Source organism: Myotis daubentonii, chromosome 8 (assembly GCF_963259705.1).
Source record: "Myotis daubentonii chromosome 8, mMyoDau2.1, whole genome shotgun sequence".
In the NCBI taxonomy this organism is placed as follows: Eukaryota; Metazoa; Chordata; class Mammalia; order Chiroptera; family Vespertilionidae; genus Myotis; species Myotis daubentonii.
Genome location: NC_081847.1, coordinates 40,671,627 through 40,697,637, shown reverse-complemented (window position 1 = coordinate 40,697,637; position 26,011 = coordinate 40,671,627). Strand labels below are relative to the sequence as shown.

The 26,011-nt window shown below is 38.1% G+C and overlaps 1 protein-coding gene across 15 annotated transcripts in view; it reads left to right on the top strand.

Moving 5' to 3' along the window:
* TCF4 (transcription factor 4) overlaps positions 1-26,011 on the top strand; it is a 345,768-nt gene that overhangs the window by 139,864 nt on the left and 179,893 nt on the right. The window contains exon 1 of one of the 15 annotated variants that reach the window (XM_059706171.1): positions 21,485-21,559. The exons of 13 other annotated variants lie outside the window; for them this stretch is intronic. The gene's annotated coding sequence lies outside the window, so the exon portion shown is untranslated. Of the gene's footprint in view, positions 1-21,484; positions 21,560-26,011 lie in introns of those variants that run through there. One more of the 15 variants, XM_059706164.1, reaches the window with a different exon arrangement.

Sequence of the window (26,011 nt, the reverse complement as noted above, 5' to 3'; positions counted from 1 at the left end):
TGCTCTAGCATAAAAAGAAGCCTCTCTGTGACTTCTTTAAACTATTCACAGAGCAGAATAAGAAAGAGGACTCACTATTCCTACAATTGTAACCAAACAGTAATGCAAACAAGAAGGCAGCTGCTCTATAAATGAGCTCTAACGTGCTGATATTGTCCACACCTAGATGCCCTCCTTAAGTTACCTGTGTTCCTCAAGGTAGAATGTGGTTGTAGAAATGTAGTTGGTTGCAAAGGCAGTGGATCAACATTAACACTGGCAAGTGTACATGTGGGAAAATCTTTACATTTGCTAGGCCATTTAGCTGTTCAAGTCATGGTCCGTTAGTCAGGCAAAGTACAATGGCTTTTCTGAGTGCTTTAGTTAAGGGGCAGGATGTGTAAAGTAGTGTACACTTAGGTGGATAATTAATAATTAGTGTAGGCTTGGAAGGCTGTAATATAATACATAAATTTCAGCACCTGTTAAAGTTTTATCATACCAGGTCACCTTTTCTTACAATGAAGGGGTATTCCTCCCTATGGAAAAAGAAAGTGCTCCCAGTACACGGGAAAATAATGATGACTAAGGGAGGGCAGGTCTTTATAGAAAACCCTGTATCTATGGTCATTGTGATTAGGCAGCACATTTTAGCGGTCAAATTTAAATAGCATTCCTATACAATACTGTTTTGTATGAGTGTGACTGCAGATGACAAACTGTTCTGGTGAATTCTAGTATTTGGAGACTTAACTTGCAGGAGAAGCTCCCGCCATTTGCATTCCCACATTACCCCCCACAAAACAGTGGGGGTTGTTCATTTCATAACTTCATTGCAAGTAAATATTCAGAGGGAGACACTTTTCCAGAGGTGAGCTGGACGGGGTAGAAAAGATAAGATAGAAATCCTCAGCCCAGTTTTCGGCTTGGCTGTATCCTGAGCAGTTTTTATACCTCATGTATTAGCTGTCTTGATTTTTAAGGAGAGGAAGTGCTCCCTTACAGCAGCTAGGAAAAGGGCAAATTACATATTTGTGAAAGCAAAGCAGAATATCTTGCTGCTTTAAAAGTTTGATTAGCCTCTTGATAAATAAAATTAATGTGTTATAAGAGCGACTGCAATCATATGGTACTCAGTATATGTATCTTTTAAACCATCTATTTGTACTAGAAGCTAACCAAATGATAAACTTCAACACTCAAATTAATTTTTGGTTCATTCTTTCATTCATCCAACAAATACTTATGGAAGTCTGTGCCACAAGGTCCCCTGTTAAGTAACCAGATAGTGACATGCTACTTTTCTTGCCTTCAGCATAGCCCGTAGTCTAAGGAAGGAAATAGATTGGTATTAGATAATTATAAATCAGGGCATTAGTGAAGTAATCGATATATGCACAGGGTGCTATTGGACTATACATCTGGGCTACGAGCCATCAGCTTCCTCATAATAATGGCTAAAATGTGTTGGTGCTCACTGAGTACTTGTTATCTGCTAAGTACTTACACATATTATCTTGTTTGCTTCTTACAATAAACCTCTTTGATAGGTATTGTCATTCCCATTTACAGGGGACAATTGAGGATCAGAGAGATCAGGTTTTCTGGTGGTGTGTAGCAGAGTCCAGATTTGAACCTATATCTGCTGAACTCCAAAGCTCTTGTTCCTAACCACCCTGCACTGCCTCACTTGTAGAGAATTTGGGAAGAACTCCCAGAGGTACAATCTCAGTCAAGCATGTGTTCAGCTACAGCTAATAAAATACCTGATAATAGCAGGTTAGTCAAGTAAGGATGGTTTTTCATCCCCTCATTTAAGGGGATGTCTGGCGGTAGCAGCTCATCTGTATGGATTCAGCACCTCAGTGTTGCCATCTTTCCTTTCTGATCTCCTCAGCATACTGACTTTTATTCTTTAGCTTTTAGGGTGTGTAATATGGGAAGAAGGGTAGGGTTATGGGGGATTAAGACTGTAAATTCAGTTTTGGGAAATAATGAATTATTGAGATGTCTATGGGTGGATTGATTTGTGGTTCTGGGCTGCAGATTTGGCATGCAGCATTCCATATTTGGTAATAGAAGTCATGGGAATGGATAACAAAAAGAGGGGAAACTGATCTTATTTTCCGATTAATTATTTTTTTCTGAAATATCTTAAATTGATCTGTCTCATCGTTTTCTTCCCTATGAATTTGACATAAAAAAAAAAAACTCTGGATAATTCATGATTTGGTCACATAATTGTTTTCAGTGTTTTATTTAATCACTCATCCTTAATATGCTATTTTAAAATTCTTTCTTTTTATCTTCCCCCCTCCCTCCCTACTTCCTTTCACTAAAATTGGCTAAAATGAAACTTGTTTCAGAGCAACGGTTCTTCTGTGACCAATGGAAGAGACAAATGCGATTCTTATTTTTGAGTTGTGTTATTAGTCAAATTTTTTAGGTAATAAATAGGATATGATGATAAATAAAATTGCTGTTGACTGGCTACATTGTTGGGCAATGTAAGAAAAGAACTCAAATCAAATAAACAACAACAATAACTAAAATCTTAAAATTACCTGGACAAAAGTCCTAGGTATCCTTTCACTTACACATACTTTTAAGACAGAAATTACAAGGCAAGTCAGATGTTAAATTATAAGTGATAAAGGTTAAACGAAAATGTGCATAACACTAAAGATAAATTTAGAGGGAATTATTTCCTTTAGAGAGGGTTTGCTAAAGGATGACTTTAGATTTTGTGTGTGAAAATTAGGATCATGACAACTTTTCAGGAACACAGTTCTGTGACAAAAAGGCCCCTGAAGAGTCATGTGTGAGCTCTTAAGGAAGTTTTAAGGATGGGATCCTTCTGTAGAATATTCAGCTGGAAGCTAGGCCTTCTCAAAGAAAGAGAATGGGTTAGCATCCAGCAGCCTGTTTTATAACCAAGCAATGGGACCTCATACAAGGTCTAGGTTGACCAAGCCACGGTTTGGTCATATTCACAAAAGCACAAATGATACATAATAAAAGTCAACCTGTAATGGTTTATCACACCAGTGTGCAGAACTTCTGTAGACTCAGGCTGCAAATGTCCCTCCATACACCTAGCTTCTGTTCGGGTCATTTCCTCCTGTGTAGATTTTGATCTGGTGCTATCGGGAGAGGGAAGGCAGCCATTGTGAGAGTGGAATTTTCAGTTTCACTATATCTGATTATTTGTAAGGCATGAGAGGTGGTTTGTTGGATAGGGAACATTCAAATTTTGTCTGAAGCTTATTGCTACTGCTGTATCTCAAATGAGCCTAGACTGGTGGTAATGGCCAGAAACTGAGGGGGCTGTAGAATTTATTCAACTAGTTCCCTTTTCTAAACCAAAGTAAGATTATATTTTTCACTTTCATAGACAGACAAATTAAGGTCTTTAAAACCTACTGCCCCCCCCTCCTTTTTCTTTTTTCAGATAACCTGTGGCAAATAGCTTATTGGTTTTCTGTAGAACTGCCTTGTTTTAAAAATCAAATTGATGAACAACTTGATTCTGCCTGCAGAGCAAAGCTATCTGCCTTTTGAGAAAATCTAGATGGCTAAATTGAAAGCACGTTCTGCACATGGTTTAGCAGTTAGTAGCCTGGAAAATGACCCAATAGCCAAGATAGGTTTTTTTTTTTTTAATCTTCCTTGTAAGTGCTTGTTTAAAGTTTAAGCCGGTAATTGACTATTTTCTACATTGTTCATTGTTAATTATTTTCAGGCTATTATAGTTTGATAAATACATTGCTTGCTAAGTTGAGTCAGTGGAGAAACATTAGTGCTATAAGACAATCCAGTTAAATATGGTGCTCAAAAGCATTACCAATTAGGCCAGATCACCATGATTCCTAGTGATCCTAGGAAAGTCACTTCTATTTGTGCAAATTTTCATGTATTTAAAGTGGGTATGATGCCGTGCTGGTTTGTTGTAGGTGTTGTTGTTTTTGGATAAAAGGGCAGAACATAAAAAGACACTATGCTGTGGCCTGCTAAACAGTTTATACTGGTTGGAGGCTACATTATTCAATATTATTATTTAGCTCCCTCAGTCTTTTCCACATCAGAGGGGCAAAATCCTTACTATTTCGCACTTTTATCATATTTATCAGCTGGTAACTGCAAGAGAGCTCAAGCTGTTCTATTTTTCATATACATATATGTTTGTATTGATTTCAGAGAGGAAGGGAGAGGAGAGAGAGTTAGAAACATCAATGATGAGAGAGAATCGTTGATTGGCTGCCTCCTGCACGCCCCACACTGGGGATCAAGCCTGCAACCTGGGCATGTGCCCTGACTGGGAATCGAACTGTGATCTCCAGGTTCATAGGTGGATGCTCAACTACTGAGCCATATTGGCCAGGCTCAAGCTGTTCTATTTTGTATAGTTTATATTTCAGAAATTTTAACACATGCAATAGATGGGTATGATAAGCACTGATTAGCATTCATGCCTTAATTTTTTAGTTTAGAAGAAATGGACATTACTTGAAATTACAGGTACAAGCTAATACTGGCTAATGATTAAAGGTTACAAAAATTATAATGGAAAATGAGTTAAGTTTTGTCTATTAGGTAGGTAGTAAGGACCATTAGAATATGGATATGATGGAAAAAACAATAACGTAGATAAAATGTGGTTTATCTGTGTATGATACAGAAAGAAAAATAATGGATGGGCATGTACTGAATGTGGCTTAAGCTATTTATCATTATGTACCAGGAAACTTACATAAAACTACTCTTGATTAAGTTTTATGTGAAACAAAGGGTATGATTGGAAGTGTAGAATTGGAGCATATTTTAGGAGCATGATGACAATCCAGCTAAAGGCTTTAGCAAGTCTGTGGTTGAACTAGAGAAGGAAAAGAAAGAGCTGGGATTTGTTATGCAAATTTGCAACACATGTAGGAGTTGGACCTAATGGATTGTTGCACTAGATTTGGTCATCAAATGATGCTTTTCATAGCAAATATTATCTGAGCCATTAATCTAAACATTGAAAAATGCAGAACGCGTGTAGGCAGAACTGCAGTCTTCCTGTCCCTTGAAACAAAATTTACTGCTCTTGAACTTTAGACTCTATAAAGGAGGATGGGGAAAAGAGGGTAAGTAGTGAAAGGGAAAGCACCTGGAGTGTGCAGGGCATGCCTACTTAGAGATAAATTCAGTAAGCAGATGCCCAAAAGTTAAGGATATTCCAGCTATCAGGCAAACAGGATGGAAACTGATAAGCACAAAGCAATTATTTATTAAGAAAGAGGAACAGTTGACATCAGGTCTTATAGAGGAGGAGACTGGCATGGTTACAGGAAGATATTAAAAATACTAAACACGCCCCAAAGTTAAGAGCGGAAAAAGGAAGAAAGACTACCTCTGAGATGACGGTAAATAATAATGGGTTGCTTCTGAAAGCACCTAAAGAACAGGAGATCTGAAAAGTGGTTTGTCAAGCCCCAAAGAGGTAGAAGGGGACATTTATTAACAGACAATGAAGACCCTACTAAAAAATAAATGAATTTTTCACCCCAGTGTTCACAAAAGAGAATGGGAGACAGATGCTAGAAACGGACATAAATTTCCCAAGGGAGAATGAAGAAATATAAAAGAAATGAGAATCTTGCCAAAATAAGTGAGCAGGAGTGAGAAGAAAAAATAGAAAACCCTAAAATTTAGCAGTTGTCACCTAAAAATCTTGAAAAGGTAAGAATGAAGAAGAAGCTTAGAAAGAGAAGAAAAATAACTACGTTTCGTGGAATGGTTGGAAATAATTTTGTTGACTTATTGTATCTAGTTAATTCATTAGCTTATTTGAAATTTACCCTTAAAGGGACTAAGCTAGTGTACTTAAAAAATATCTTTGGACCTTTGAATAACCAAAACACCTTTTTTGTCCCCCAATTCACAGTCTAAGAGTTACCTCACTATGCCCAGTATTTAATGTTTATTAAATATTTGTTAAGTGTTTATTAAGTCTTATTATTTTTCCAGGGTATTCACTGAGTCATTGAGTCAGCCAGATTTATTGGATATTTCTTAGTGCGAGACATGTGCTAGATCCTGAAATGCTGCACTGGAGAAGACAGACCCGCCTTAGGGCATTTGAAGTTCCTTCTCCCTCACTCCCATAAACAACCCTACCTCATGCCAGGCAAAGAAAGGCCATTGGTTCATTTTGTTATCACTTCCGGTCTTATTTTTCACTGGCTTCTTGACAGCGAATGTCTGGAGAAGGGTGGCCTCTTCTTTTTGCTGGGCTGTGCTCAGTGTGGTGCCTGCTTCCTTTTCTTAGGCCTCAGATGTGCATCCCTCTTTCCAAGATGTCTGGTCTCCCCAGGGACCCAAACCAAACTTCTTGCTTGTTGTTCCTGCCCGTGAATGGATTTAGGAATCCTTGACCTCCTTCTGCTCTTTCGAGATTCATAGAGTTCTTGCCTTGAGCTGGCAGAGGCTGCACTTTCAAATGTACATTTTCCTTCCTCCATTTACTCCACCTCCTGCACTTGGACCTGATGTGCACACACCTCCCATCCCAGGATAACAGCTATTGTTCCCTTTGGGATACCTCATTCCCCACTCTTTGCCTTCATAAACTTTAGGGTCTAGTAACCCTCACTTACTAATAAGACCTTCCCATTTCTGTTCCCAGAATTAAACTTTCTTTGCTCTGTATTCAGAGATTAATTTAAGACACTCATTAATGCAAATACTGTTGTGAAGAGGGCTTCACTGTGGTCAATTCTTTCCACCTTCCAATATTGCTTTAGTTGCTACCTAAGAATGGAATAAAAGAGGTGTTTCAGGACATTATTTCTGAGCATGCAGGAGAAGGACAAAGAAACTTTCACTCCCTGCAGTATTTGTCTTACAGTATCTTGTCCCCAAAGCCTAAAGAAATTCTAAATAAAATTCACCTCCAGAGCCATCTTTCCCACCAAGACCAAGAGCAGGCAGGCCTCCTGTGAGCGCTTACTTCTCTGATATAGTTGCTCTGTATGTGAGTGTCTCTGAAAGCTGGTTTACTTACATTCATCCATAAAAGGAAGACCGACTAAGCTACACTACTGTTTCTTAGGTCATTTTTTCACTTTTATATAGAGCCAGTTTCAGTCTGATTGGTTATTGCCCTGAGAATAACTCATTATTGTGGGACTGTCAGACTTGGGTGAGTCTGCTGTTTCATTGAGGGGACTAACATGAATGAGACAGCTACAAACATGGCAACAGCAGTCCCACCTGCAAGTGCTGTGGAAGCAAGAGCTGGGCTGAGGATGCCAGAAAGAAGCTTTGGTACGTTTTGAATATTGTTTTATCCCACTATTTCCTAATGCTCTTGTATATTTGATAACGTATATCTGATGAATAACATTATTTAGCTCTCAATCCATGGTTCCTGAACTCCATAAATAAATATGGCCACATCTTGTAGATCTTCAGCCTTTCTTGCTGTCCATCTGAGTTACCTCTGAGCCATTGACATAATACTGATGCCTGGGCTCCACCTGCAGACATTCTGTGTTCGGAGGTCTGAGGTCTGGGCTGGAATCCAGGCATCAAATGGAAATGTGCATTTGGTGATGCTGATGTCATGCCAGGTTTGAGAATCTTACCTACACTTTGCTTCAAAGAACTGTCATTCTAGTTTCCAAAATGATTCATTTCTCTTCATCTGAGTACTTATTTTTAAATCCTTCTATTTCTTTTTCACTCAGTAAAAGTGAGTCATCACCTATTTAGCACCTAACTACCATCAAGATATTTTCATGCCATAAACTAATAACTTTTTTAGGTCAAAGAACATAGTAATTTTTAATGCATTAAAATAGTGCATACTTCCAGAAAGGCTGACATGATCTCTATTTTTTATTTGTCCTTCAAATTGATAGGCTTAGTCTAATGACTTTGAAGGTTTGCCTCTGTAATGGTGACGTGAATGGCAGATATTCGTTGTTGTAGATTCACAATTAAACATTGTGTATATGCAGTGGGAATGATTTTCCTTGTATTGCAGAAAAATTGTTAATGTATTTTTACTAATTTAGAGGAAAGACAAGCCATATTAGAGAAAAGTCTGCACTATAAATATTTCAAAAAGAACATTCATTTGTTACTTCTTATAATATACAGCTAAGATGAAATGACATTAAGTAGGGAAGCTTTGTCTTATGCAGAAGAATTTGGCAATAGCCAAGAATGCAGTGAAATTAGCCTTGAATTGATTGTAGGCAAGTGCGTTTTTCGCAAGGACTTGGGCAATTTTGTTATATGTGTAATATTAATTCAGCTGTTGAGTACAACCTAATGTACACAGTAAATTATATTTTTAAGACATCTGTTCGATAAAAGGAACACAAACCCCAAGTTGTTATAACTTGATTTAATGAAATTTTTAAAAATAATCTGTGACATGGTGAGATAGATAGTTAAGGATATTTTGTTGTACATTCTATTACCTTTGAGATGATAGAGCTGCTTTTGTCTAATTTGGCTTTTTCATACATGCAAAAGTTCGCTCACATTATGGGTGCAGAGCTGGCTCCAAGCTGCTCATAGTTGTAGTTTCATAGCTGCTCATATGAGGCTCCAGGTAACATGTTGCCACGGTAGTAGATAAACTTTTTTTCTTCTTCTGTTGAACTCTGAATATTTAACTTAATAAAATTAAAATGCAGAGAGAAAACTCAGTCTTCTATATGTTTTGTAATTTTATGGCTCAAAGTTAAAGAAAATGTATGGAGCCCTAACAGGTTTAGCTCAGTGGATAGAGCGTCGGCCTGCGGACTGAAAGGTCCCAGGTTCGATTCCAGCTAAGGGCATGTACCTTGGTTGCGGGCACATCCCCAGTAGGAGATGTGCAGGAGGCAGCTGGTCAATGTTTCTCTCTCATCGATGTTTCCAACTCTCTATCCCTCTCCCTTCCTGTCTGTGAAAAATCAATAAAATATATTAAAAAAAAAGAGAAAATGTATGGAATTTGGGTATTGACTTGTTTTTGTACAAAATGGATACTAGTATATTTCATTTTGCCATTGACATTATTAACAACTTTTCTTATTTAGAATTCTTGGCAAGTTTAAAATGAAATGTAACCTTCAGAGAGAGTTAAAGTTCTTGTACTGTATTTGAATGAATAAAATGGTTAAATCATTAATCACATGAAATTATTTCCCAGAATATTAATAACCATTTTTTTTATCCACATAGAGTCTTTTTTAAAAATACGTTTTTATTGATTTTAGTGAAAGGGAGAGAGAAAGAGAAACATCAATCAGCTGTCTCCTGCATGCCCCCTACTGGGGATGGAGCAGCAACCCCCAGCATGTGCCCTGGTGACCTTTTGGTACACGGGACAACGCTCAATCAACTGAGCCACATTGGCCAGGGCTAATCATAGAATCGTGATTTAAAAGTGAAGTTTTATTTCCACTGTTAATAGGCCAAGAATACCTACAGCTTATAGAAAGGTTAATAAAATATTGCTAATTAAATTTTATATTGTTTGGAAGTTTATTTAACTTGTATCGTATGTACTGATTGGTATCAATTTCTCTGTATATAGACATATGCGTCTTATGGTTCTTTCAGATATTTGTGTTCAGTCTTTAAGTGGTTCATTAATTCCCTTCATCAAATATTTATTGAACACCAGGTTTTTGCCAAATACTTGGCATGGCTTGGTGCTGAGAATACACACTTGAATATACCACGTACTTGGAGTTGACTTTCTATCATAGGAAAGACACAGGAAGTAAACAGGTCCAAGAGAAATACAGGGTTCTGTGGGAGCCCTGGTTGGAAGGGACGTAGCCCAGAGGAGGCTCGGGAAGTTGGCATCTAAGTTCAGACCTGAATGATCTGAAGGAGATCGTCAGGCAAAGGGAGCTGGTGAAGGGATGAGATGGGAGTTTTCCAGGCCTAGGGAGTTACGTTTGCAGAAGGCTAGAATAAAAGAAGGATTGGACATTTCTTTCTGAGTGCTGTAAGAGGGAGTGTGAGGACTAGCTTCTCCATGGCTACGAGAGCCAGCCGTGCAGGGTCTTACAAGCCGTGTTAAACATGCCATTCATTCAGCAGATATGTGATCAGACTATGTTATGTGCCAGGCACTAGGGACACATCAGGAAGCAAAGCAGGGAAGATCGCTTGCCCTTGTGGAGCTTTTATTCCAGTGGGCAGAGACAGCCGATAAACATGCTGCTAGTGGTTTTGAAAGCAGGCCAGAAGCATGTGTAGTCCAAATGGTTACAGTCTCAGCATTTGCCAATATCTTTGGGCCAAATCAAAGAATATTTAATAAAAATAACTTTGCAATCATTTTCAGTTCAGGTCTGATAGGCTGCAGATAGATTTATTGATAACTCAATATATTTGCAGGGAAAGTTGGAGGCTATCTATAATTTATATTTATTGATCACTCACTCTGTGCTAGGCACTGGGCTAAGCAATTGAGCATATCATAGTGAGGGAAATTACTGAAGTTCACTGCAGTCAGTATTTCTAGTTCATTACACAGATGCTCCTTGAAAGTCCATGGTTTATTTGTAATGTTAGATGAGAATACTTGAGAGCTGATCAGTAAGGAGGGGTTGTCTCATATTCCTGTTTTTAAAACTCATTACCAGGACCAGAATTCTTCCTTGTATCATTTTGACAATCTCACTAAACAGAAAAAAAAATGCTTGCTTTTTTTCTTTTACCATGCAAACAAACAAATATTATACACAGTGATTGAAACTAGACATTTGCTTGTCACTCAAAATTAATGATTTGTAATTAAGTAAGTTTTAGTGTGGTTGAATACTTTTTTGGTGAAATTAATAAGGAGCAAAAACAGTACTAGAAGTCAGTGTATAAAAGCAGAAGCAGAAATATAGCTGAGCATAGTGAATGAAGAAAAGATTTGTTTGAGTTTGTCCTACAATTGTAAGAACATTGAATGAAAATATGTGATGTGTGAAAGGTATTTGAAAAACTTATTTTACTCTGGAAATCTTAGCCTGATTTGTTTATTTCCTTTAGAATAAAAGTTGCAAGCGGGTAGGAATTATGTCTTTAAATGTTAGCCTATAAAGGGCTGGAAAACTACTCAAGGATAACAGCTGAAGAGGAAATGGCTCTGTCAGCGTCATGCACATGGATGATTGGGCACATGAGGGACCAAGCAGAGAGAGAGGTGCAGAGGGAAAAGGTCGTAAAGCAAGGAGGCTTGTTTGGAACTAAAATATAGTAATAGCAAAGCAAAAGCTTTGGGAACCACCGAGGTGGTATGTTTTTCCTCTTAGCATAGTGCAAATATGTACAACTGAAAATGTGTGGTGTTTCTTGCAGACATTACTGTCATCAGCAGCATACGCAGTTGGATGTATTTGGAGAAACAGTTAATCATATGGTTCTCTGTTCTCTTTCCATGTCACCAGAGGCATGCATTTTCAAAACAGCCCAGATTAAGGTCCAATCTTTAGATATGTGATACAAATATGAAGCTGACTTGTTCACATAAGAGCAAATTAAGTCCATGCTCCATCAGTATTAAATGGTAAATAACGAGAGTGACCTTTGTCCAACAACATCCATAATGCTTGTTGCTAATGTCCATAATGTGTATCAGTATCCTAATGAGGTAACAATAACCACTGGTGATTTGCTCTTACAATGTGCCAAACACTGTGCTGTTATTTGCATATTTTATCTTACAACAGAATGATCCTCATTTTGCAAATAAGCAAAGTGAGGGACAGATAGTGTAAAATAATCCGGATGAAGGGGGCAGCTCTAGTTGGCTAGTGGTTTACAGTCCTGTCAGACTCTGAAGCAAGTGGTCTAAACCAGCAGACCTGAATGCTTCCCTGACAGTGCAGGTAGATGGAACAGGTAAAAATATTAGAAGTAACTGTAAGAGATTAGATGTAAACACAAAACGGGGGTGTTAAGGGACCACACCGTGATTGCTGGACTTTTTTTCTTTCTTTCTTTTTTTAACGTTAGCACACTGTGAAGCTCAATAATAAAGAAAAGACCATACAGGAAGAAGGGTTAAGGGTGACAAACATCAAGGGAAAATATCATCATTATTTTGCCTTTCTTATTGACTTTCACAACGTATTGACTTTCCAAGCTGTCAGACCCTCTGCCATTCTGTATTCTATACCCTCTTGCTTCTCTAGCTGACCCTTTGACTTTAGTTGTCCCATGGCCCATGAGCAATTTTGAATATCCATTTGTGTCATGTTAGGATTTGTTGAAATCAAAGAAGCATTAGATCTTGGGAGAACACCTTGGTACGTCCAGTCTAACTGATTGTCCTTAGACTGTTGGTGGAGATGACTTGAGTCTAACTCATTCTTTCTCTTATCATCTTCTACCACTGGCTATCTTTTGGCTCCAGGTCTTCACTGTTCAATCCCAGTTCACCACTGCAAATGGAGCCAGTGGTCCTCAGAAGAGAAAAGTTGTAGAAAAGAAAATGGCAACAAAGTGAAGTAGGGGTCCTAAAATTTTAGGAAAGATGTCAGACTTTGCAAATGTGTTGCTTGATTTGAGGTCGTTGATCTTAGAACACCTGCCACTAACCTTCAACTGCCTTCTTCTTCTCTCATGTGTAGAAGAAAATGTGCCCCTTCTTAATTCGCTTGTCAACCCTCAACATTTGCATGCAAGCTTATTATAACTCTCTTGTCCTGGGATCTTTTCTAAGAAATTGTTCACTCTCTCTTTCTTTTCATCATCTTTTGTCCCCTAACTCCTTTCCCTCTACGTAAAACTGTGCAGGTAGGTCTTTTACTCTGGCAATGGTTGTCAAAGTGTGGTTTACACATCACTTACTTCAATTCTCTTGGTGTGATGTTAAAATAGGGACACGCTTCAGGACTACGAATCAGCACCCCTCACTGGGATATAGTTCAAGAGTTTTTCTGAAACTACATATTCTCAAAGGTAGTTTGCCAACTTCTGAGGTAGCACAACTTCAAATCCTATGTTTTTTCCTACTCTAGTATTTTTATCTTCTGAAACCCAGCACCTCCCTCAATATCCACAATGTCAGAATTAACTAACTCTTTCCGTTCTTCTTACCACTCTTTTCTTTTATTATCTGCTTTCCTCTTTTATTCTTGTAAGTATAGGCATGGGAAGAGCTTAGAGTTTGGTGTTAGAGTGGGATTTGACTTCCAGCTTGATTATTTAGCAACTGATGATATTGGACTATTCATTCATCTTCAGTAGGACTCTGTTCTGGAGATTTACATGGCTAGCAAGTGGCATTTTTAATTTGGGAGCCCAAACAGTTCTTTGTTCTAAGAATTTGCTTTTCCCAATATGCTGGTGAAAAACTTAGAAATTACACGTTTTGCCAGGGTTGTGGTCCCTGAGTAAGAGCCAAAAGATGAACTGCCTTTTACCCATTCTGCCTCCCCTACATAGCCATGGTCCTTTCCTACAACAAATCATGGTCAGTTTGGCATGGCAAGTCCTGGAAGAGAGATATTTTCTCTAGTGAGCCAGAAAATGCAACAGGATCTGTCTGAGATTGATGGAGATAAGTGTTTGATCCAATTTACACTTTGCCAGAAAAATATTTTTTCTTGACAGCTGGAGAGATCAAAGATCTAAAACTGTGGATATAGGGTGATGAATGTTCTAATGTTAATATTTTATGAATAATATAGTGCCATTTAAGGTCAACATGTTGTAATTCCCTCTGTCTGGGAAACTCCAGCCAGCCATGTGCGGAGAGAGGAATTCCAAGCACAGAGGTCTTCACTCCGAGGAGAAAGGCAGCCATTACCTGCCTGTGAATAGTTGAGCAGGCCAACCTTTAATAGCCTGTGATAGATCATGTCAAGATACAGTGGAATCCGCAGGTTTTTGCAATGGGGGCTAAATCATCTGGATTGAGGAAGACTTACTGATGAGTCAGCCCGATAAATGGGATTTTCAAGTATTATCATGGAAGAGGAGGAAATTTCTTCTTGAGTGAGAGCAATATGATGGCACAATGACCCATTACCAAGAAGAGGTACGTACTTTGTCCTAACCCCGGGCATGAGTAGCCATTCATGTTGTGCAAAAACATGTCAGGACTTGTGGCTTCTGTAGGGATGCCCAGATGGAGGAGACTCTATGAAATGCATTGTCCTGGTGTCACTGGGTGTGGCCCTGGTCTTGGGTCAGAGAGATTCAGCCACCACATGACGTTTTTTCTTGCTTTGGACAACCTTGCTTAGCATTGATTTTAGTTACATGCTTTCTGAGAGCCTTTTGTGGTTCTTATTTTTACTATAGATATATTTATTGATTTAAAACATTTCCATTGTAGCTTTTCATTCACAAAAGATATTTAATATCTTTATATTTTACAGATTTTACTCAATTGGATTTTAATTTTTCCCCATTTATATTTCTCTTATATAAGTTTTTCTACTTCTTTATTGTTTGTTTTTATCAGGTTAGTCCATTGCTATATACATTCCCCCTTCTCCTGGGTAGAACTCTCATTGATTCACCAAATATCTCTCCATTATGAATCAGGACGTTCACAGGGTAAAAAGCTCTTCTAGCTTATAAGGCTCAAATTAAGGGGTCATGATTATTTCTTGACAACAAACATTATTCATCCTCTTAATTTCGACTTATAGCCTAAAATCCGTGGTCTGTAATGAAACAGAGGTAATTTCTCTGAGTCTTACTTCTTTCTCATCTTAAAAATAAAGATAATGCTAGCCCTGGCTGATGTGGCTCAGGTGGTTGATCATCATCCGATACACTAACCGGTTTGATTTTCTGCTATGGCACACGCCCAGGTTTGGGGCTGGGTCTCCAGTAGGGGGTGTTCAGGGGACAGCAGATTGATGTTTCTCTTTCTCTCTCCCTCTTCCTTCATCTCTCTCTAAAAAATCAATAAGAACATATCTTAAAAAATGAAGATAATGCTATCTACCTCAGAACATTGTAGTGAAGATGAAATGAGATATATACATCTAGCACATAAGCTGGAAATAGAAGATTCTTATAAATCTAATTTCATTTATTCTTCAATTTCTGTAAAAGTCCAGGGAACATTAGTAAGTGTCTAGTTGCAAAAGGAGAAGATCATGATTTTGGTGTGAAGTTTGAAGTACTTTTAAACCATTCAAGTGAAGAGATCAAGTAGGTGGTTCAAGTTAAGGATGTAAAACTCAGAAAAGGCTGAGCAAAAGGTCTACAACTGAAGGAACCTTTAGCATATAGTTGCCAGTTGAAGGTACAAGACTGTGTATGGAGTCTACACAATCAGTGGACTAGGGCCCAGCAGTTGAAGGGTTCTCAACCCTTAAAAAAGCCTTTGGGTGAGAATGAAAGAGAATGCCCAAGGAGTAGGAGAAAAAGGAAATGTGATGACATCAAGCAGATTTTTATAAGAAAGGGGATATGAGTATCTTTTTTATTGCTATGGGTGATGAGAATTAAGCATTATCTATTGGCTCTAACAACTTAGTGGTCATCATTGACATGTTCTTGGAGGAATCATGGGGTAGGAAGACTACTCCCCATTCCCCAGAACTAAATTATCTTTCCTCTTACCTGACAATGTTTTCATCCTATATATTTCTAATGTGAATTTTCCTCTATGATTGATAATGGTAGTTGTTTGTACTTAGCTTCATTCCCATAATAAATGATTAGTTTCCTGAAGATAGAGGTCGTGCAAAGTACCATGTAAATTACACCTAGTAAGTATTTAATAGTTCAGTCTTAGAATCATTGGTTCTAAATAACAAGGCATGTTTGTCTGTTTATCCATTCATCATTTATTCACTAAACATTTGTTTATTTAACAACTCCATACCATGTGTCAGGCACTATTTTAGTTGTATATTTAACAACTCCATACCATGTGTCACCACTATACGTTATCTAAATATAGTGGTGAACAAAAGATTTACCCTTTCTGTATGAAAGTTACATTGAGGTGGAGATAGATGATAAAAAAATACATGTATATTCTGAGTACCTTTAATGTCTTAACTTACTTATTCCTCAGAACAAGCATTCATGGCGTAGATGTTATTACTAGTCCTATTTTATTGGTGAGAAAATGGAGGCTCCAAGACATTCAGTACCTTGCAGGGTCATCATCAGTTCAGTAGGGGTGGATCTGGGATTCAAACCAGGCACTTTGTCTCCCAAATCCATGCTGTTAATTACCCCACTGCACTCACTGCAAAGTGTTTGGCACACACTAAGTTATAACCATCATTATGATTACTATTAATGTTATTAATAGTAGTTATTTCTCAGCCTAGCAATTGTTTACTTCAATTCAGATGAGGAAACAGATACATGACTAATTATTGGCAAATGTAATTTAGAAGCCTAGGTTCTATGCTTCCAAGCCAATATTTCCCCTCATATAGTGCCCCTTCTTTAAGGGAGGGAGTGTGTAAAGGGAGGAAGAGGAAAAAGGAGGAAGGAAGAATGAGGGAATGGGCAAAGAGAAGGAAAGATATGTGGAAGAGATGTAGGAAAAACGTAAACCTGTTTGATTTTGGGTTTTTGATGTTAACAAACTATGCCTTATTTTTCAAGTTTTTTTTTGTTCTCTGTATTCTAGAGCAATGGTTCTCAACCTTCTGGCCCTTTAAATACAGTTCCTCATGTTGTGACCCAACCATAAAATTATTTTCGTTGCTACTTCATAACTGTAATATTGCTACTGTTATGAATTGTAATGTAAATATCTGATATGCAGGATGGTCTTAGGCGACCCCTGTGAAAGGGTCCTTCGACCGCCAAAAGGGTCGCAACCCACAGGTTGAGAACCGCTGCTCTAGAGGAAATCTTTAAGTTAAAGATATTTCCATACACAATAATTATATTCCATTTCATAGACTAGCAAAAAATAATTCAGGGCTAGAAGACCCTAGCTATTTAAAAGACTTTATTTTGGGAAGGATATTATTACTGGCATTTATATTGGGAGGCATTGGTTGGAAGATAGAAGCTTTGTTTACCAACAGCCAAGTCTTTGAAGGGTGTGTGTGTGTGTGTGTGTGTGTGTGTGTGTGTGTGTTATTTGTAGTAGTACATACTTATATCCTGGTAATATTGAATTTACTTTGTATATACTATTGGGGGAGAAGCATTTTTCTATGGTTGGGGAGTTTTTGTACTTATATGCACGGCTGCTGTATTAGAAAGCACCATATTTAAGCATCACAAATATACACTAAATAAGGGACAGATGCACAAGGAATTTTAGCAGAGTTTTTCTAAATGGCAAATAATTAGAGGGGAACATATGCCTATGGGCAGCCAAGGATGAAGTGAGGTACCAGGAATTTTAAAAGGGAGATAGAAATGCATATTGTAGATTGCAGCCACTCTCAAGGATGCTTAAGCCTAGAGGGTGTTCTCTCCCAAAGTTTTCTGTTTTCTGAGTTCTGACATTAAATTTTGTTCTTTCTCTGTACCTATATTCCCCAAAGAAACTGATCATGCTAATCATTCCAAAATGGAACAGATTTTCATTCAAACCTCACTTTTCAATGACTTTGTGGTTTGCATGTCTTTCTTCTCCCTCCCCAGGGCCTTGTCCTTTCACAGGACTGCCAGGATATGACATTTCACAACAGTGTCGTTCCTCGTTTATTTATTATTTATAGCCCATCTACTTCTAAAAGGTAGCCTACCAAGAGAAGACACCTATGAATGTGATGTTTTTTCTTGATGTGCATTTTAGGATGGACGTGGCCCTCCCTTAGAACAACTCTACTCTAAGATGGCTTGTGTCCATGTCAGAACCATTCTGCATAGTCTCGTTGTGGAAGAGGAAACACATCTCCCAGAACAGAGTAGAGAAGAGCATCAGGCATTTCCATCTTCCTGCAGAGTGGTAGTTTAAACAGCAGGGGCACGGAGCAGAGCAATTGAGCTCCCCAGCAAAGCTGAGCTGTAGCACCTGATCATTATCCTTCAGGTTTAAGTTTTACCTGTTGTGCTCATTGTAACAAAAGAAATGAAATCTCTGTAATTATATTGGATGGGGGAGGAGATCATGTTTTAGTTCCTTTGATCTTGAGCTAGAATAGGCTCTGCTTTTTGGAAATTTAATTTGAAAGAATCCAATGTACACATCTGCTTTTTGTACTGCAATTTCTATTGAGCTTGAAAATAGAAATTTATTAATGCAAATGTGCAGAGTCTGTTCCTTGAGAAAAAAACACACATATTCAAAACACAAGGTGATCTTTCTGCATATCTATGGAAGATTTTAATAAATATGTTCTCTGTTTTTCTTCTGGAGCTCAGAAATGAGGGACCAAGTATAAAAATTACAGGACACGTTGGGGTACAGAAAGATTCATGATTACTTCAATATTGAAAAGTTTTCAAAAGACAAATTAGATGGTAAAGAGATGAGAAGCATACTGAATCCTCAAAAAGAAAAAAAAAATGCGTCATCAAACCATTTTTGAGAACATGTTTGAATTGATGATAGAGCCCATGCTAAGAGACAAAGCTTTCATTTCAATGAATCCAATCTGCCTAGTGTTCTGTAAAATTGCCTTTGCCTAAAAATGGCATGGCATGCAGATTTTAGGTAGGGCACTTTCTCACCCCAGCTTCGCCTGCACTCTTTATTTTTGTACCATTACGTGAAACTTCACATAAATGATACTTGACTTAATCCTTAGAGTGGCTGGATTTCATGGTCTATTTTGATTAACTTTTTCTTGTTCTCAGTAAATTTCCCAGTAAAGACTAAAAATGTCATGAGCATTTTGCGACACGGCTTCTTTAAGCTATTTGCAGTCATATAGTTGTTCTTTGTAGGGTTTGAGTGCTTTCCTAAACTTCTCCTCTCCAATGGGCAAAATAAATCTAGAATTGTTGAGAGCCTTCAATCACTGGGTGAGCAGTCATCTCCTAAAGCTTGGAAAGTATCCATTTTTAGTTCTTTGAATAAATGGAGCTGGTTTTTTACAATATTTGTGCTCTATCGACAGATCTCAAAAACCTGGTTATAAATTACCTAGGCTTACGAATGAGTTCACGATTAAAGAATACATTGAATCAATCAAACTGGTCTCTTTTTTTAGTGTAATGTGATGAGATTTTTTTTTCAAAGGTGGTAGGTGCACTTCAGCTGTGGGTATTGTCATTCTATTCTGTATTTGTTGGTTACTTTCTTCCCTACGGAGTTTTTATTTTATTTTATTTTTTTTTAAGAAACAGTAAGTGCAAAAGCCACCAAGTCAGGCTGTGAGTTAGTTAGAAATTCTGACTGTAAACCTGGGAGCCTATTCTTAACCTGTGTCTGAGCTGGTATTTCAGCTGTGTTGCCAGGATAATGTATGACCCTAGTAAATGTACAGTTTCATTTGGGTCCAGGGATTTTGGTGTTACAGGACACCAAAGGCCATAGAAATTACCTAAGACACAAAATGTTGAGCCAGCATTGGCTCTTCAGGGACTTTTGAGTAAGTAGGTTTTCATTTGAACCAGTTTTGGGGGGACATGGCATGTACGGCTGACCACGTCTAATTAATTAATTTCTAACATTTCTATCTAATTGTGACTTTGTCAATGACACACCTTTTTTCTTCTTCCTTACATGCAAGAAATTCAGAATCAAAATTTCTATGTCGAATGGCAGACAGTTGGGGTGCAGCAAGCAAGCAGTCACCCTTAAAAATTAATGAGCTTAATGATGGTTAGAGAAGTGACTGTGGTGGTGGTTTGGGAGGGAGGGGCCACAGGGATGGCAGAAGGAAGAAGGCTGGACTCCTCCTAAGTGACAATGATGTGAGCCCCGTCCTTATCTCCCTTCCGCATTCTCCCTTCCCCTCCCCCAGTCGCCACCCCTCGCATCCTCTCCTCTTCACTGGAGCCAGAGCAGATAGAAAGACAGGGCGATTATGAAGACGTCAGTTGGAGGCTAGGCAGGCGAGAGGGGCGCAGTGCTCCAGATGAGGTCCGGGGGGAGCCGCGGAGGGTCACTCATGAACGACCGTGTGTGTGTGTCTGACAGACTGTGAAATGGTGCGTTGTTGCACGGCTGCGCTGCACCTGGGCCCTTCATCTGTGATTGATTGGTTTGGTCATGTGTAATGGTCCCATCTGCTCTGTGTTGTTTTTCTTTTTTTACTTATAAACACCGTTCCCAGCGGCTGAGAGAGGATGAGCTATGTTTTGTCATCTTCACTTACACTTTAGCTCAAAAAAGTGGTCAACTAGGTAAGCTCTAAAGTCTATCCGAGTAATGTAGTAGGAAAGTACGGTTTTCCCCTCTGCTTGATGTGTGTGTGCGCGTGTGAGTGTGCGCGCCCGCCTGCGCAAGCGTGTGTGCCTGGAGTTTCATGCTGCCTGTTAATATCTGAATAGTTCATGAACCACGGAAGACCAAAAAATCACAGAAATGATTTGCACAAATCTGTGTATTGTGACTCTTACTGCAGCGAGGAGTGCATTTTTTTTTTTTTTTTTTGTAACGGAGCCAATACTTAATTAAAACCGCTGACATCATGGTGTTATAATTAAGCGTGGCATTAATTAAGCTGGAATAACGATTTTTTTTTTATTAAGAACTGCTTCCATTGTATAAAGACCGTTATCAGCTAAAAACAAAATAATTTTAAAGCAAAAATTAATTCCCTCTAAAGGAGCCCTTTTCAACTTCCCCAAAGTCCAAGTCCAGCCTCGGGGCTGTCGTCATCATGGGTGTGTGTGTGTGTGTGTGTGTGTGTGTGTGTGTGTGTGTGTGTTGGGTGGTGTTGGGATGGGGGGAGAGTGGAAGTGAAATTTGTGTGTTTTTTTTCACCCAAAAATGCTGATCGGCTCCTGGCATTCTGATGGCTAATTATGCATCGGAGAGCTTCGACAGCTGCATTCATCATCATAAAATGTAATAATTAATGACATTCCAACAAAGAAAAATATGCAAATGAGGACTCATTAGCATTTTCATATTCAGCTTTGATAATGCTTTTGCTGACAAGGTTGTAATTAATGAAAATTCATGTCGCAGTCAGGAGATTGGATCGGTTTCATTCCGCTCACAATTCCCAAATGCTTGCATTATGGAAAATCGGCAGCTCTGCCAACTTTTCAGGGAAGAAAAAACACACACACACACACACACACACACACTAAAAGCACCAGATGCAAATTAATGGTAGGGAGTCTTTAACTCTTTAAGCCACCCCCTAAATTTCCATCACAGGAAACATGTGATGAGTTTTAACCTAAGAACTGGATTCTTCTTCTTTTTGTAAATAATAGCAATGAAAGTACTTTTATATGTGACCCCAGTATGAGGATTTCTGGCAAACTTTTTTTTTAATGTTTAAAAAAATCCCTCTACCTTTTCCTCTCTTTCATTTTCCCTTTCAAGACTCTTTAAATTTCCATAGTAAAACATGTTAGGACAGTCAAGCCCCAGCGTGCTGTGTTCTGTCCTCTGGCTGGCAAATTCACGCCACGACAGTTTATTCATCCGCATGCTTTTTGGCGACTCTTCACTACGTATTTGTGCTTAGTTCCCGGTGCCTCCCTCCGTGTGCTACCCATAAGGTCCGAAAGAAAAGCAAGTATTCGATTTCTCTATTCAGGGTGGGTTTTTTGTGTGTTTTTTTTTCACTTTTGGATGGTAGTTGTTTTCTTAGTGCTTTTTCTGTTTAATCTATTCCCTTTGTGGTTTTGTGTAAGAGTTTGGGAATGTGCCCATAATTCTCTCACTCAACACTTCTGGTTTAGTGTTGGGCTTCAAACGTAATTTTAAGAGACACCGTACAATCAAAATGGATACCCAGAAACCCCAGAACAGAGCTATCGACAAGCATTCAGTACAGAGAGCTATTAATTCATAAACCCTCTGTGTGTTGCTTTCAAATGTGTGACTGTAGATTGGCAAAAACCATTTGATGCCAATGTGGTACTGCGTTTTGTCTTCCTAGCCTGAAGTTAAACTGAAAGTTCGATCTCGCCCTAAGCACTACAAAGGAAAACCTCAATGGAGTTCTGATCTGACTTCAGATTTAATCTTTAGGTTAAAACAATGATTACTACTCAGGCAGATATTTTTGCTGAGGCAGATGTGTTTTTTGTTTTGTTTTGTTTCGTTTTTAAAGAAAAGGTTTGTGTAAGGATTAAGAAAAGGGGAGAAGGAAAGCATATTTCTTTATAAATTGTCAAATTTGTAAGTGTTTTCACTCTGGAATGATATAAAACAACTTCAGGCAGTTTCTAAGATGCAGTTTCCTGTTTATTGAAAGTGAAATTGTAATTCCCAAAATTGCTAGTCTAGCATAAATAAAGAGTATAAATATGTCTTGTTAGGGGAAGATAGAAACTTTGATATGTGAGACTTAATTCTTAGAGTATCTAAAGAAAATAGAAAGGATCATCAATAATTTAATCAGAAGTTTAATGTAAATCTTATTTCCCTATTATGCAATTAAGAATGACTAGGTTTTTATTCCTCATTAATATCAGAGTTTCAAGAAACAGAATTTTATTTCAATCTCTTGGTTTTTTTCCAACTTTTGTTTTGTCACTGTGTGTGTGTGTGTGTGTGTGTGTGTGTGTATGTATTCATTGTCTGAGATCATAGTGGCTGTGTCTTCTTTAAATTCTATTGTGTTAAATAGCAGGCAGAGTAAGGCTTCACTTTTTTTCTTTTAGTTTACTTCTTTTTTATGCAGGCAAACTGCCCATCCAGATGGTAGGATTTCACCTGTAAGCAATCTGAAACGATAGGTTAATTCTGACATTTTATAGAGCTTTTTTATTTTCTTTCATATAGTACAACTAAGTACAGAGTAACCACTCAAGATAATGTTTCCCTTTTTTTTTCTTTTAAAGCACTTCCTGCTGTGATTGGTCCCCCGCCCCTCGCCCCCCCCCCCAAAAAAAAAAACAACAAAAAAAACAACAACACACACACACCAAAAAAACAAAAACCAACAACCCTGTATTTGGGGCTCAATTAAAATCTGTGGCTTTAGGCACTTTGCTGCTGTTGTCAAAACCACATCTGATGAAATCTTTGACCACTTCTAATATGTGTGAATGAGGAAGTGATGGCAGAAATGAAGGAACACGTGTCAACCTGCAGGTTAGTTTTAGAGAAACAGATTATTTTAATTTTATAAGCTCAGGGTTCCACTGGCTTTGATAAACTCACTGTTCGTGTTTTCCCCCACCAAAGTCATAAACGTTTGCTAACTCATTCTTCCCTCAGTAATGCCTAGCATGGTGTGAGCAACCAGAATCCTGAAATTTGATTTTGTTTGAGTGTGGCTAGCCTCTGGTAGCTTATGTGACTGAGGAAACTGGGGAAATTCTCTGAAGTGATTTGTTGACCTGTTATAGGGAATCCCATTATTTCTCAAAGCAGGTTTTGGTGGTGTCTTTGGAATAGAATATGAAAGGGAGAGGGAGTCTTGAAGATTGTTTTTACTCATCATAACTGTAATCATACTGTATTGACAGGTTACTTTGGAACACTATCCTCTTGATTTTATTTCTAGAAACCCTGTGTTGGCATGAATTATTTCTCCAGTTATTTACACAGGAGGATGGCTATCGAAGCATCATCTCCCCTGGCTTATTCCCTTGGGAGAACATTTTTGAAAGTACTCAACTAATCTTATACTTGTCAGAATTGGGGACCCTAGTTGTGGCATTATTTATTGCTTTTTCAGTTTCCTGTTTTGCACATGTTAATTCCCATGGGTATTTTCTTCTTCAAGTGATGAGATTTCCACTGTCCGGAGCAGCAAGCCACACTGGCTGGAGTTATTGGACTCTGAAATAGGAAACCTGTGGGTGATCCGGTTTACCTCCCCAGAAGCGATTGCTTTAGTCAAGGAGAATTACAGCCCCATGACTGAGAATTTCAAAGTAGTTGTTTCACTAAAACATCCACAGATTTTCTTTCAGGTATTGCAACAAAATCAACATTTGTTTGTGGCCAGCGAAGCCAGTGATCCTGGGTATTCTCATCCAGATGCTTCTCATATTTCCCTCGCAAACTTTCCCATTGGTTGGGGTCTGTGGAGAGATTTAAGTGGCTGGCTGGTGGAAATGTTTGGGAGAACATTTGCGTATCAAAGCAGCCTAAATATTTGCAAAAATGTTTGCTTGAGAAAAAAGAATCCACTTAGGATTAGGAAGTAACTGCTTAAACATTTAAAAAGCATTTGTGATTTCCTGAAGTATATTATTCAAGAGCCAAGACCCAACTTGAATTTCGGGGGCTATCCCAGAATCCATGTTTTGTTTTATGATTAAGATCTTTATCTAGATGTGGTATAAAAAAGCAACCCCCCACAAATATATTTAACATTTAATTTGTTATTATTTATAAACCTATAAAACAGTTGATGAGAGAAAGGGCCTCATGAAATGATGAGATATTGAATAACTCTAACCTCACTCTTGCCCTCTATTATGTATTCTTCCCTGTAAAACACAGTTGTATTGCTATGATATGACATTTGGTTCTGTAGGAGTTCATGAGCTTTCTCGTAATCGTAATGGTTGAGTGGCAACTCTTTCTCTTTTTTTCTTGGTAAAGAGTTTAATGTGGGCTTTTTTTTGTATTCAAATGATTAAAGTTTTAGCTGCATTTCACTGATGGTTTGGAAACAGTGCATACACAATTCAGTGTAGCCCAATTTTCCCAACTTGTTAACAAGGTAGGAGTGAGCACTGACAATCGCTGTACTTAAGAGCCCCTTGGATCAGGTGTTATGTTACCATCGGACATTTTAATTAGTAATAAAAATGTGGATCTGGATACACAGAAATAGGATCTACAGTACACAGTGGCCCAGTGCTCTCTATTGGTGCTGAGGTGTGCATGGCTACATTTTACAAGTGTGTGTGTATGTGTGTGTGCTCATGTGTAAATGTGATTGTATGTTGAGTATGTATTCATTCCTCCTAGGAAACCTAAGTATAGGATTCTGGTGCCCTTTTCAAACTGGGCACTATCACAACACCAACAGAATATTATATTTGGCTACTTTTTCTCGAATATCAAGTCAAAATGTATAACATATATACTTGCACTCCTAAGTAATACTTGCCTATATCTTTCTAGTGCTCATATTTCCTCGCGGGGTATATGGTATGGCATGGCAATACAATGCTGACTGGCAGGAGATGTGGCTCCTTCATTCCATCGCTGGGTGCTCTAAGTCAAATACATTAACCTCTCTGAATCTCCTTTTATCCTTACCTACAGAATAAAAGTGTTAACGATAATAGGTATGATAACTACCTAACAGAATTATGATGAAGCTTATGTGAAAGCACTTCATAAAATGCAGAGACATAACAAGTGATTTTTAATACAAATTACCATTTCAAAATCTACATACCATTTTCATATTTCATTAATTGTCATATTAAAAATTAAAGAAAATGCAAATATAAACACACAGTAGGTTACTAACAAATAATAACTTTAGGACCACCAGAAAATGTGTTTATAATTTTAAACATGATGCAAAATGATCTTCTTTTATAAAGTATCAGGATATGCTCTTTGAAATAATGTTATTCTTAATTAAGGCAGAAGCGTGTACATTTGAGGGAAATAGTGACCCTCTGGAGAAATGGAGAGTGAAAATAGTTTAGGGAAATGAGTCTTAGTGTCTTCTCTTTTGGAAAGATGCATGCATGTTTATCTTCATTATTATGAGTTTCATGTTTGCAAATCAGTGTGACTACTTAAATATAATCACCTACCTATTACAATTTATTTCATACTATTATTTGCTCAAGAATGCATCCTGTGTCATACTCAGGAAGGGAGGGAGTTGGTAAAATTACCTTGGGACACTGGTCCAGATCCATGAGTTTGGATACTTCTATAGAAAGCTTTTTCTTTTTTATTATAGGCCCAGTTCTCTTCCTGAGAATTCTTCAGGAGAAATAGGAACATTTCCTCCCCCGCCTTTATTGTATAATCGTATACCATTGCATAATGATACTGCTTTGGTCATTTCATTAATTTAATCCCCCCTCC